This window comes from Falco peregrinus, chromosome 21 (genome assembly GCF_023634155.1).
Source record: "Falco peregrinus isolate bFalPer1 chromosome 21, bFalPer1.pri, whole genome shotgun sequence".
Classification (NCBI taxonomy): domain Eukaryota; kingdom Metazoa; phylum Chordata; class Aves; order Falconiformes; family Falconidae; genus Falco; species Falco peregrinus.
Genome location: NC_073742.1, coordinates 163,958 through 177,245, shown reverse-complemented (window position 1 = coordinate 177,245; position 13,288 = coordinate 163,958). Strand labels below are relative to the sequence as shown.

At 47.5% G+C, this 13,288-nt stretch overlaps 2 pseudogenes; both read right to left on the bottom strand.

Annotated features, from left to right (window-relative positions):
• Positions 1–4,154: 4,154 nt before the first annotated feature.
• On the bottom strand, positions 4,155–4,877 carry LOC129782936 (NADH-ubiquinone oxidoreductase chain 2-like; annotated as a pseudogene).
• Positions 4,878–8,752: 3,875 nt separating this feature from the next.
• LOC129782938 (NADH-ubiquinone oxidoreductase chain 2-like) lies at positions 8,753–9,475 on the bottom strand (annotated as a pseudogene).
• Between the last annotated feature and the right edge of the window lie 3,813 nt (positions 9,476–13,288).

Sequence of the window (13,288 nt, the reverse complement as noted above, 5' to 3'; positions counted from 1 at the left end):
CTCCAGGGGGAAGAGGCAATTTCCCCTGGCTCAACCCTACCCCACTGAGCCCTTCCCAGAGGCGGCTTTACTTCTTCAACAGCCTCTGAGCAGTGATAATCAAGGTGCCTTGCTTCCAGGTCTTTGCCTAGCAGACGGCGTCACCACAGTCCTTGCCTCGAAGTGAACAGGATGAAGGATCTGTACAAGGTGTCTGTGCGCATTCCCCCGGACAACGAGAAGAGCAACCCGATCAGAATTGAAGGAGACCCACAGGGGGTCCCACAGGCCAAGAAAGAGCTGCTGGAACTCGCTTCCCGTAGGGTGAGTGGGTAGGACGTGATGTTTGGGAGACTGCAGGGTTTGGGCTCTCGTGTTCCCTTGTAACCTTCTGGTGCGAGTGTGTGCCCCTTGCCCACGGAGCACTTGGATCTCATGACAAGTGCAAGTTCCTCTTCACAAATGTCTTCCCCTGTTCCCTCGGGTAGCCCTTCTCTGTCAACGCAGAGTGAATTTGGTCTGGAGAAAAGAGGGACAGTGCTGGCAAGTAAACCGTCGGGCAGCAAACCGCTAAGTCAAAGTAGATGGCTCTCCGGCTGAACACTCAGTGTGCCCTCTGTTCCCGTCAGGAAAATCAACACGCTGCGGACCTAATCGTTGAGCAGAAATTCCACCGGACCATCACTGGGCAGAAGGCTGAGCGGGTCTGGGAAATCCGGGAGCAATTCCCAGAGGTAAGGCTTTGTAGGAGAGGAGGAATCCAGAGGGGTTATTTCCTACATGGGTAGTAGGCCTGTCGTCACAGAAGTCGTAACTTTAGTGGCTCTGTAGCGCAAGTGTCTGAGAAGATAGTTCTTTTAGCCAGAGGCCGCTAACACGGTTCCCCTTTTCTGAATGGGAAAAGGGCATGTGTAGGATCCCCCCAACCTTTGCATGTGTCTGACACAAGGGTTCTTGCTTTTGCTTGAGCTAACTATAAATGACCGCTCCTGCAGGTTATCATCAACTTCCCAGACCCTGCACACAAGAGTGACATCGTCCAACTCCGAGGTCCCAAAAACGAGGTGGAGAAGTGCACCGAGTACATGCAAAAGACGGTGGCAGACCTGGTAAGGAGGTCTTCTGCCTGCACTTCCCTCCTACGTGCCTGGATAACCCTGGGGCAAAGCAGAGCTCTACTGGCTTGGGTAGAGCTAAAACACCTCAAGAGGAGGGAGCTGTCGACGCTGTTTTGGCTGAATGGAGGCAGGGGGTAGTACCTGTTATGGGAAGGCTATAGGGGAACGTCCTTGCCTTTGTTTAGTCTTACAAGTCCCTCGTATAGAGAACTTCCTTGGGTCTAAGCCTCTTTTCAAAAGCTCGTTTATCAGAGTTCCTGAAGTCGGGCCTCCCTTGCCACGACAGTGTAATCTTCAGTTCTCCCTTCCAGCCTCCCTTAGGTTGAAAACAGCTTTTCTATTTCTGTCCCCATCTGCAAACAGTTCCACAAGAACATCGTAGGGAAAGGAGGTGCCAACATCAAGAAGGTGAGATATTGCTCCTAACTCAAGTGCTCGTGATGATCACTGCCTGCAGCAAAATCCCACTGGATGCTCTCTCCTGCCCATTGGTGGTGTCCAATATAGCCTGCAAGGGTTTTTCTTCTGACATGGGACACTTCTGAGATGATTTTTTTTTTTTTTTTCCCTTTGTGGCAGATCCGTAAAGAAAGCAACACCAAAATTGATCTCCCAGCAAAGAACAGCAACTCGGAGACAATTGTTATCACAGGCAAGAGGGCAAACTGTGAGGCTGCTCGCCACAGGATAACATCACTTTGGAAGGACCTACAGAAGATGTGCATGTGGCTCAGGAACCGATTGAAGCCATGCTCAAGGAACTGGTGAGCTGGAGTTACTAGTTCCAGTAAGAAACTGGGGGAAGAAGGGGCAACAGAGCAGAGGTGATGAGGTGTTTGTCACATCCATAGGATGTCTTGGCATGCTTAATCGAACTTGCAGGAGACAAATTGTGTGGCCAGGTGGATGACACCCCTTGGTTATGAACCTCATCCATAGCATCCTTGAAAAGTCAGCATTAATTTTTTTGGTGCGGAGAAGGAAGGATTCTCTTGGTTATAGCTGGAGAGGCATAGAAGTCAGTCTTTTCAATGTTTCATGAGCACAATGCTCTCTTCTCAAAGCAGAGGAATGCTTGTGCTCTGCTGAAGAGCAGAAGTGCTTGTAGCTGACCGCTGGTGAGTCAGTGCCAATACTGGCAGTAGGCAGTTACTTAGGGCACGAGACAGAAGCGGTGGCCTGTCCTACCTGGCCCTTTATAATATATATATGTATGTATGTGCGTACAATATTATATATATATAAAATTCTTTTTAGATCCACGGGACGGATTACGCAGTAATCAAGGCTGACCACCAATTCCACCGACACCTCATTGGCAAGTGTGAAGAGGAAGATGAAGCCCAAGGCTCACAGTATCGGTGGATCTCATTTGATGGTGCCTCCGTGTGGTGTGGCTAGTCAGCTGAATACCTGAATGCCGGATGGGATGGCGATGATTATAGTGGCGGAGATGAAGTATGCTCGGCTGTCTACGTCTATTCCTACAGTGAATATGTGGTGGGCTCATATGACAAAGCCCAGGAATCCAATCGATAGTATAGCTCAGACTATTCCTATGTAGCCGAATGGTTCTTTTTTGCCTGCGTAATACGTTACAACATGTGAGATGATTCCAAAGCCGGGAAGGATTAAGATGTAAACTTCCTGGTGGCCAAAGAATCAGAACAGGTGCTGGTAGAGAATGGGGTCTCCCCCTCCAGCGGGGTCAAAGAATGTAGTGTTTAGGTTTCGGTCGGTCAGTAGTATGGTGATGCCGGCGGCCAGGACTGGAAGTGAGGGCAATAGGAGTACGGATCATACGAATAGGGGAGTTGGATATTGCGATAAGGCAGGGGGGGTTATGTTAATGGCTGTTGTGTTAACGTTGATGGCCCCTAAGATGGAAGACACACCTGCGAGGTGTAGGGAGAAGATGGCTAGGTCTACTGAGGCGCCAGCATGGGCTAGGTTGCCTGCTAGGGGCGGGTATATGGTTCATCCTGTTCCGACTCCAGCTTCTACTGTGGAGGACGCTAGGAGCAGTAGGAAGGACGGAGGAAGTAGTTCAGAAACTGATGTTGTTTATGCGGGGGAATGCTATGTCTGGGGCTCCAATTATAAGGGGGACTAGTCAGTTTCCAAACCCTTCGATTATAATGGCTATAACTGTGAAGAAGATTCTTACGAAGGCATGGGCGGTGATGATGACATTGTAGATTTGGTCGTCTCCTAGGAGAGTTCCTGGTTTGCCAAGTTCTGCTCGAATAAGGAGGCTGAGGGCGGTACTCGGCTATGCCTGCCCATGCTCCGAAGAGTAGCTATAGGGTGCCGATGTCATTGTGGTTTGTTGAAACTAGTCATCGGTTGATGAAGGTCACGGGTCAGATGGCTGAGTGTTTAGGCGTTAGGCTGTAGTCCTTTTTACAGAGGTTGAATTCCCCTTCTTATCGACTCTGTGGTGAAGTTCATGTTGAGTTGCAAACTCATTGATGTACGCTGAGAGTGTGCCGGAGTCTGGTAGACAGAAGCTCGTTGGTTTGAGCGTCTAGCTGTTAATTAGAAGTTTATGGGATCGAGGCCCGTCTGTCTAGGCTTATCGTGGAGGCCCTAGCTGCATTAGAGTATCTGCGTTGCATTTAGATGGTGCAGGTTTAGTGTCCTGCGGGCCTTAGTGGTGTGGGCAGAAACTAAGAGGATTTAACTCTTAGTTAAGGCTTTGAAGGCCTTCGGTTTGGTAGGCAGGGGATCCTAAGTTTCTTAGGTAACGGTCAGGATTGCGGGAGAAGGGGGGAGAAGGAGGACTGACAGAGAAATTAAGGTAGCAATTGGTGTGCCTGTGGATTTGTTATTGTATCATTGTTTTATGAAGCTTGTAGTGTTTGGTGGGAGTGTGATTGTGGAGCAATATGCAAGGCGTAGGTAGAAAAATAAACCTAGTAGGGAGAGTATTGAAATAATTATGGCTGCGGTTGATATCTCTTGCTTAGTTAGTTCCTGGATAATGAGTCATTTTGGTAAAAAGCCAGTGAGTGGGGGCAGGCCGGCTAGGGATAGTAGTGCTAGCGTCAAGGATGCGTTTAGTGATGGTATTTTTGTTCAGGAGGTTATTATTGTGGATAGTTTTGAGGAGTTGGTTGTGTTGAGGGCTAAGAAAATGGAGGCGGTTCTTAAGGAGTATAGGTAGAAGGTTATTAATGTTAGCTTGGGGTTGTATATGAGGATGATGGTTATTCAGCCTAGGTGGGCGATCGATGAGAAAGCTAGGACTTTTCGGATTTGTGTTTGGTTGAGTCCTGTTCGCCCTCCGATGGCTGCGGATGCAATGGCCACGGTTGTCAGTAGGAGTGGGTTCAGTGAGGGGGCAGTTAAGAAAAGAAGAGTGAGTGGGGGGAGTTTTATTCATGTAGAGACGAGTAGGGCAGTGGTTATAGGTGAGCCTCGTATGACCTCTGGACATCAGAAGTGAAAGGGTACTAGGCCTAGTTTTATTGCGACTGCTGTAGTTAGTAGTAGGGAGGCTGTTGGGTGGCTTAGTCGCGGAATGTCTCATTGTCCAGTGAACTGTGCGTTGATTGTGCTTGAGAAGAGGATTAATGCGGAGGCGGTTGCTTGGACGAGAAAGTATTTGATCGCAGCTTCCATAGCTCGAGGGTGGTGTGATTTTGAAAGGAAGGGGATAATGGCAAGGGTGTTGATTTCTAGTCCAGGCCAGGCTAGCAGTCAGTGGTTGCTTGAAATTGTGATGGTTGTTCCTAGTAGAAGGCTTAAGGAGAACGTTAGTTTTGTGACGGGGCTCATTTAGTAGAGGAAGAGGTTAAACCATCATTTTCGGGGTATGGGCCCGATAGCTTTTGTTTAGATGTCCCTACTGGGAAGTAATATAAGGGGAGTATGGAGCGCTTTGATCTCTTCTGTGCAGGTTCAATTCCTGTCTTCCTAAGGTTTTCAATGGAGGCAATGGGATTCGGACATAGAGACGGTCTCCGGTTCACCTCAAACAGGAGAACTGAATGCAGTTGTTCGTGTTTTCCGAGAATGGAATGTACCGCTCCACCTTGTTACTGATTCTGCTTATGTTGCAGGTATTGTTCCACGAGCTGAAGCTTCTGTGCTGCGGAGTGTTTCGCATTCACAACCCTTTACCCTGTTACAGGAACTTATTTTCCTTTTGGACTCTCGATCTGCGCCTTATTTTGTTATGCATATTAGGTCTCATACCTCGCTACCTGCTTTTCTTGCAGAAGGCAATCGACGAGCTGACCTATTGCCGTGACCAGTTCAAGTACTGCCAGACCGTATTGCACAAGCTAAGCGAAGTCACTCTTTTTTTCCATCGAAACGCCGGAGCTCTTAAGCGACAGTTTGGCCTTGCTGCTCAACAAGCATCAAGTATTATTGCTGTCTGTCCCGATTGTCAAAAACATTCTTTCCCATCAGTTGCTGCAGGAGTTAACCATAGAGGATTACAAAGCCTACCGTTATGGCAAACAGATGTCACGCATGATTCTGAATTTGGTAGCCTTAAATATATCCACTCTTCCATTGATACATTTTCAGGTGCCTTGGTTGCCTCGTGTCACACAGGAGAAAAGGCACGAGCTGTTCGTAGACATTTAATGCGTGCTTTTGCTGCTTTAGGTATCCCCTTAAGCTGGACCGTTATCGGTCTTTATCTTTACATTTCAACAACTGTAAAAACCTCTTTTGCCCTATGGGGTAGAACTCATATTACCGGCATTGCTCATTCCGCCACCGGTCGATCTCTCATTGAAGGGTCTCATCGGTCTCTGAAACGTTTATGACAACAACAAAAAGGGGGAATGGGCATGGCTATTCCCGAGGAACGGTTACAGAAAGCGTTGTATGTTTTTAATTTTTTGAATTGTTCTTGAATAGATAACGACCCACCGATAGGTCGACGTTTCACTGCAGCTACCTTCGTCGAGGCACGGGTTAAAGGCCCGGTATCGGTCCGAGATGCAGAAACAGGTAAAATTATGGGACCATATCCTCTTGTTACACGGGGAAAAGGTTATGCTTGTGTCTCTACAGAAAAAGGACCTAGATGGATCCCAGCAAAGAATGTAAGACCTTTCCGTGAATCTTTACCGCAGGCAGCTGATACCGACACCGACGCTACAGAATGAAATAAAAACTGTGTGAGGATTACTGTTTTGCATTAATGTTAGCTACCCAAAATCAGGACATAGGATATAGATTTCGCTTTTTACAGCGCCTAGAACGAGCACTATCACCCTGGATCAAGCCACTGAACAGAGGTAATACTCTCGGACCAAGCGGGGGAACGGGACGACTCATTGTCCATGGAACGATGATTCCATTGACACTGATAAGGGGAAGGGAGGATTCATAATGAGAGAACAACTAGGTATTATGAAGGAGAACAGGAACTGGGGGAAGAAGGGGCAACAGAGCAGAGGTGATGAGGTGTTTGTCACATCCATAGGATGTCTTGGCATGCTTAATCGAACTTGCAGGAGACAAATTGTGTGGCCAGGTGGATGACACCCCTTGGTTATGAAACTCATCCATAGCATCCTTGAAAAGTCAGCATTAATTTTTTTGGTGCGGAGAAGGAAGGATTCTCTTGCTTATAGCTGGAGAGGCATAGAAGTCAGTCTTTTCAGAGTTTCATGAGCACAATGCTCTCTTCTCAAAGCAGAGGAATGCTTGTGCTCTGCTTAAGAGCAGAAGTGCTTGTAGCTGACTGCTGGTGAGTCAGTGCCAATACTGGCAGTAGGCAGTTACTTAGGGCACGAGACAGAAGCGGTGGCCTGTCCTACCTGGCCCTATATAATATATATATGTATGTATGTGCGTACAATATTATATATATATAAAATTCTTTTTAGATCCACGGGATGGATTACGCAGTAATCAAGGCTGACCACCAATTCCACCGACACCTCATTGGCAAGTGTGAAGAGGAAGATGAAGCCCAAGGCTCACAGTATCGGTGGATCTCATTTGATGGTGCCTCCGTGTGGTGTGGCTAGTCAGCTGAATACCTGAATGCCGGATGGGATGGCGATGATTATAGTGGCGGAGATGAAGTATGCTCGGCTGTCTACGTCTATTCCTACAGTGAATATGTGGTGGGCTCATACGACAAAGCCCAGGAATCCAATCGATAGTATAGCTCAGACTATTCCTATGTAGCCGAATGGTTCTTTTTTGCCTGCGTAATACGTTACAACATGTGAGATGATTCCAAAGCCGGGAAGGATTAAGATGTAAACTTCCTGGTGGCCAAAGAATCAGAACAGGTGCTGGTAGAGAATGGGGTCTCCCCCTCCAGCGGGGTCAAAGAATGTAGTGTTTAGGTTTCGGTCGGTCAGTAGTATGGTGATGCCGGCGGCCAGGACTGGAAGTGAGGGCAATAGGAGTACGGATCATACGAATAGGGGAGTTGGATATTGCGATAAGGCAGGGGGGGTTATGTTAATGGCTGTTGTGTTAAAGTTGATGGCCCCTAAGATGGAAGACACACCTGCGAGGTGTAGGGAGAAGATGGCTAGGTCTACTGAGGCGCCAGCATGGGCTAGGTTGCCTGCTAGGGGCGGGTATATGGTTCATCCTGTTCCGACTCCAGCTTCTACTGTGGAGGACGCTAGGAGCAGTAGGAAGGACGGAGGAAGTAGTTCAGAAACTGATGTTGTTTATGCGGGGGAATGCTATGTCTGGGGCTCCAATTATAAGGGGGACTAGTCAGTTTCCAAACCCTTCGATTATAATGGCTATAACTGTGAAGAAGATTCTTACGAAGGCATGGGCGGTGATGATGACATTGTAGATTTGGTCGTCTCCTAGGAGAGTTCCTGGTTGGCCAAGTTCTGCTCGAATAAGGAGGCTGAGGGCGGTACTCGGCTATGCCTGCCCATGCTCCGAAGAGTAGCTATAGGGTGCCGATGTCATTGTGGTTTGTTGAAACTAGTCATCGGTTGATGAAGGTCACGGGTCAGATGGCTGAGTGTTTAGGCGTTAGGCTGTAGTCCTTTTTACAGAGGTTGAATTCCCCTTCTTATCGACTCTGTGGTGAAGTTCATGTTGAGTTGCAAACTCATTGATGTACGCTGAGAGTGTGCCGGAGTCTGGTAGACAGAAGCTTGTTGGTTTGAGCGTCTAGCTGTTAATTAGAAGTTTATGGGATCGAGGCCCGTCTGTCTAGGCTTATCGTGGAGGCCCTAGCTGCATTAGAGTATCTGCGTTGCATTTAGATGGTGCAGGTTTAGTGTCCTGCGGGCCTTAGTGGTGTGGGCAGAAACTAAGAGGATTTAACTCTTAGTTAAGGCTTTGAAGGCCTTCGGTTTGGTAGGCAGGGGATCCTAAGTTTCTTAGGTAACGGTCAGGATTGCGGGAGAAGGGGGGAGAAGGAGGACTGACAGAGAAATTAAGGTAGCAATTGGTGTGCCTGTGGATTTGTTATTGTATCATTGTTTTATGAAGCTTGTAGTGTTTGGTGGGAGTGTGATTGTGGAGCAATATGCAAGGCGTAGGTAGAAAAATAAACCTAGTAGGGAGAGTATTGAAATAATTATGGCTGCGGTTGATATCTCTTGCTTAGTTAGTTCCTGGATAATGAGTCATTTTGGTAAAAAGCCAGTGAGTGGGGGCAGGCCGGCTAGGGATAGTAGTGCTAGCGTCAAGGATGCGTTTAGTGATGGTATTTTTGTTCAGGAGGTTATTATTGTGGATAGTTTTGAGGAGTTGGTTGTGTTGAGGGCTAAGAAAATGGAGGCGGTTCTTAAGGAGTATAGGTAGAAGGTTATTAATGTTAGCTTGGGGTTGTATATGAGGATGATGGTTATTCAGCCTAGGTGGGCGATCGATGAGAAAGCTAGGACTTTTCGGATTTGTGTTTGGTTGAGTCCTGTTCGCCCTCCGATGGCTGCGGATGCAATGGCCACGGTTGTCAGTAGGAGTGGGTTCAGTGAGGGGGCAGTTAAGAAAAGAAGAGTGAGTGGGGGGAGTTTTATTCATGTAGAGACGAGTAGGGCAGTGGTTATAGGTGAGCCTCGTATGACCTCTGGACATCAGAAGTGAAAGGGTACTAGGCCTAGTTTTATTGCGACTGCTGTAGTTAGTAGTAGGGAGGCTGTTGGGTGGCTTAGTCGCGGAATGTCTCATTGTCCAGTGAACTGTGCGTTGATTGTGCTTGAGAAGAGGATTAATGCGGAGGCGGTTGCTTGGACGAGAAAGTATTTGATCGCAGCTTCCATAGCTCGAGGGTGGTGTGATTTTGAAAGGAAGGGGATAATGGCAAGGGTGTTGATTTCTAGGCCAGGCCAGGCTAGCAGTCAGTGGTTGCTTGAAATTGTGATGGTTGTTCCTAGTAGAAGGCTTAAGGAGAACGTTAGTTTTGTGACGGGGCTCATTTAGTAGAGGAAGAGGTTAAACCATCATTTTCGGGGTATGGGCCCGATAGCTTTTGTTTAGCTGACCCTACTGGGAAGTAATATAAGGGGAGTATGGAGCGCTTTGATCTCTTCTGTGCAGGTTCAATTCCTGTCTTCCTAAGGTTTTCAACGGAGACAATGGGATTCGGACATAGAGACGGTCTCCGGTTCACCTCAAACAGGAGAACTGAATGCAGTTGTTCGTGTTTTCCGAGAATGGAATGTACCGCTCCACCTTGTTACTGATTCTGCTTATGTTGCAGGTATTGTTCCACGAGCTGAAGCTTCTGTGCTGCGGAGTGTTTCGCATTCACAACCCTTTACCCTGTTACAGGAACTTATTTTCCTTTTGGACTCTCGATCTGCGCCTTATTTTGTTATGCATATTAGGTCTCATACCTCGCTACCTGGTTTTCCTGCAGAAGGCAATCGACGAGCTGACCTATTGCCGTGACCAGTTCAAGTACTGCCAGACCGTATTGCACAAGCTAAGCGAAGTCACTCTTTTTTTCCATCGAAACGCTGGAGCTCTTAAGCGACAGTTTGGCCTTGCTGCTCAACAAGCATCAAGTATTATTGCTGTCTGTCCCGATTGTCAAAAACATTCTTTCCCATCAGTTGCTGCAGGAGTTAACCCTAGAGGATTACAAAGCCTACCGTTAGGGCAAACAGATGTCACGCATGATTCTGAATTTGGTAGCCTTAAATATATCCACTCTTCCATTGATACATTTTCAGGTGCCTTGGTTGCCTCGTGTCACACAGGAGAAAAGGCACGAGCTGTTCGTAGACATTTAATGCGTGCTTTTGCTGCTTTAGGTATCCCCTTAAGCTGGACCGTTATCTGTCGTTATCTTTACGTTTCAACAACTGTAAAAACCTCTTTTGCCCTATGGGGTAGAACTCATATTACCGGCATTGCTCATTCCCCCACCGGTCGATCTCTCATTGAAGGGTCTCATCGGTCTCTGAAACGTTTATGACAACAACAAAAAGGGGGAATGGGCATGGCTATTCCCGAGGAACGGTTACAGAAAGCGTTGTATGTTTTTAATTTTTTGAATTGTTCTTGAATAGATAACGACCCACCGATAGGTCGACGTTTCACTGCAGCTACCTTCGTCGAGGCACGGGTTAAAGGCCCGGTATCGGTCCGAGATGCAGAAACAGGTAAAATTATGGGACCATAACCTCTTGTTACACGGGGAAAAGGTTATGCTTGTGTCTCTACAGAAAAAGGACCTAGATGGATCCCAGCGAAGAATGTCAGACCTTTCCGTGAACCTTTACCGCAGGCAGCTGATACCGACACCGACGCTACAGAATGAAATAAAAACTGTGTGAGGATTACTGTTTTGCATTAATGTTAGCTACCCAAAATCAGGACATAGGATATAGATTTCGCTTTTTACAGCGCCTAGAACGAGCACTATCACCCTGGATCAAGCCACTGAACAGAGGTAATACTCTCGGACCAAGCGGGGGAACGGGACGACTCATTGTCCATGGAACGATGATTCCATTGACACTGATAAGGGGAAGGGAGGATTCATAATGAGAGAACAACTAGGTATTATGAAGGAGAACAGGAACGATAAACATGGTTATTTAGTGTTTAATAGGTGTCTGCACGCTTGTCGAGATATATAGTTAGGTAACTACAGGAGTGGTTTCTGCCCTGAGCCTGGTGGCGCGCACAGCTGCGGCTTGTGTCCTGGCTCAGAGATGTAAACAGGGGCTTCTCTGTTAGGGTAAAGTGTCTCTCTTTGCATCAAAAGGAGGGAATGAAGGGGATGACCCCAGAGGTATGTTCAGAGAAGGCATGCTATGTTTCGAACTTTTTGACGGAAACGGTTCTTGTTTGGTGTGCCCTTCCGCCTACGTATAACGTTAATCCAAAAGAAGGTGATGTTGTTTACACTTTGCATGTCGAGCATTGTCTTTCTGTAGATGCTAATGTAGTAGGAGGCTAGGATGGGAACGTGTCGCAGCGGTTCTTCTCTTATGCAGAGTAACAGCAGGGAAAGCATTAAAGAGTTAAATCACCTTGTTTGGTAGGCAGTTAAGCATGTGAGTCAAAATTGCCGCTGCTTTTTGTTGTTGGTTCAAGGACGTGGCTGTGAGGATTTTGATGGTATGTGCTGCGTGGATTTTAGGCGCCCCACTGCAGCAACATGTTATCAAAATCTGAGAAAATTTCAGCCTTTTCTGGCATCCATTCCCTCGATTGGCAGTATTGTTTGTTTGCTATTACCTTGGTTGCTGTCATGTTTGCAAGGGCCCTGCGGAACATGGCAAACCTGGTACTAGCTGTTCAAAAACAAAAAGGGGAAATTGTAGAATTGTACGGAACAAAGGCAGTGGGTTATTTTGACAGTGATAATATGTCTTAGTTGGTTTTTTATTTGTTCTGTTGCTTAGGCCTTGTTTTTCCTCGTTCGCTTTCCAAGGTTCTTTTGTGCAACAGGAAGGGGGAGGTGCAGGAGCGGGCTGGAAACTAGGACCACGCGTGGCAATCGGTCAGCTGAGGGGAGTGTGCTCGAGCTTGTCTAGACAACAATTAACAACATGATGGTCCATGTTTACAGAGCACAGGGGAGTGGGAGACGGATGGCGCCAAGGAAAGGTAACACCTTGCTGTTAAGTGCCGGTAGTTAACCACCAATCAGGGATTGCCTAGTATGCAAGGCTTAGCCTCAAAAAGCAATTGGTTTAAAACGCGCAGCTTCTGCAAGCGTATAAAACCTCGTGCTTCTGCACAACGCATTGACATTTGCTTGCATCAAGCTGCGTCCCGTCTCTTCATTGGCCGCAGTCAGGTTTACTAGGATCATCTTTCGGTTGGCCTTAGGGGTATCTCGGGCTTACGACAGCTTAGTTGTGTTTCGGTTTCCTAGTTATTCTGACAGGCTCTGGTCCACTCTCTACGCCGTGTGACTGTTGGCTTGGGTTTCTGGTGTGACCGCGGCGGCTGGCACGAGATTTACCCACCCTGAAGGCTGCCGTGACTAAGTCAAGCTTGCGCTTCTTGCTTACTGTTAATTACTGCTGAGTGCCCGTGGGGGTGTGGCTGAGCAAGGCGTCTTGGGCTACAGTTGGTAGCGTGTGCCTGATGCCTGCTCCTTCGGTCTTAGCAGGAGGCCTAGGGCATTTACACTGGGCCGCAGATACTTGCACGTCTAGGTCTAGCAGGAGCCAACCGTAAGGTTAGGGCTAAGTCTTTTGTCCTCGGCTTTCATATTGGATGCCATCTTGGCATCTTCAGTGCCACGCTTTGGATTGTAAGCTACGGGGACGTGGTTTCGTTGGTTTTGTTGGTTTCGTTGGCTGTTTGGGCGCCTATAGTCTTAGGGGCGTGTGTGTATGGGGGGTTTGGGTTAATATGATTTTAGTGCTGAGGTTTTGGGTAGGTGGTGTTTATGGGATAGATAAGATGTTAAGGAGAAGGCTAGGTTTGAGCGGTAAAGGTGTTAGAGGTTCTCGTGGTTGAATTGTACAGCAATAGTTTGTCAAGCTGTAGGTCCCGGGGAGGTGCCGGGCGAGAACATACAGGTCGAATAACTTCCCATCCACCTTCACACAAACTGTTTAACGTTGATTTTCGTCTGATGTTAAAACCCAGAAGAAGCGAACAACCCTTACCGGCGCTTACTGTGTTTACAGATGGATCGGGCCAATCGCATAAATCTGTTCTTCTGTGGTGGGATGATCAACGGAGGCAATGGGATTCGGACATAGAGACGGTCTCCGGTTCACCTCAAACAGGAGAACTGAATGCAGTTGTTCGTGTTT